At 30.7% G+C, this 711-nt stretch overlaps 1 pseudogene; it reads left to right on the top strand.

Annotated features, from left to right (window-relative positions):
• Positions 1-417: 417 nt before the first annotated feature.
• LOC123326583 lies at positions 418-510 on the top strand (annotated as a pseudogene).
• The last annotated feature ends 201 nt before the right edge of the window (positions 511-711 follow it).

The raw sequence follows: 711 nt of genomic DNA, 5'->3' as shown, positions 1-711 counted from the left end.
TATAGCAATATATTTTGAATATTACTTTCAAAGTAATCTGTTGGTCATGTCCAAAATATCTTTATTTTGGTCTTTCACTGGAACACAAATTTGATTGGGTATAAAATTTGAGGTGCAAAATTGTTTGCTTTCAGTAACATAATCTTTAGTAGTTTGGCTCTAAGTGCTAGTCACTGTTTTTTTTTGTGTGTTTTTTTTTGGCGGGGTGGTTGTTTTGATTTGGTTTTACTGTTGTTGCTGTTGTTGTTTAATGAGAAGAAAAATGTGTTAAGTTTTCCTGTGTGTGGAAAAAAATTACTGAGGTTGATGTTTAAAACATATAAGAACTGTCTTTTTTTTATCTAATTTTACATGGGGCAAAGAAGCAAAGAAACTGAAACTTAAAATGGGATTCATTCTTATAAATTCTTATGTAAAATCGCTTCTCGGCCTTTTGGCTAAGATCAAGTGTAGTATCTGTTCTTATCAGTTTAATAAATTCTTATGTAAAATGAGTTCTAAGTACCATCTGCTAAAACGAAGAGATTAATAATAGAAAGGGAACCAAAAGAGCTTCATATGCTATTCAAGTCACTTTCTAAAAGCCTTGTAACTATATTTACTCTACAAGGGGTCTGATAAGGGTAGGTAAATTGTTTTCTACAATAGTACTTTGCTCAAATTATTAGCTATTGATAATAGGTAATACTAGTAACAAAAAGGGAACCAGAG

This window comes from Neomonachus schauinslandi, chromosome 13, assembly GCF_002201575.2.
Source record: "Neomonachus schauinslandi chromosome 13, ASM220157v2, whole genome shotgun sequence".
In the NCBI taxonomy this organism is placed as follows: domain Eukaryota; kingdom Metazoa; phylum Chordata; class Mammalia; order Carnivora; family Phocidae; genus Neomonachus; species Neomonachus schauinslandi.
Note: the sequence above shows the minus strand (reverse complement) of the source record. Positions and strands in the feature narration are given on the sequence as shown.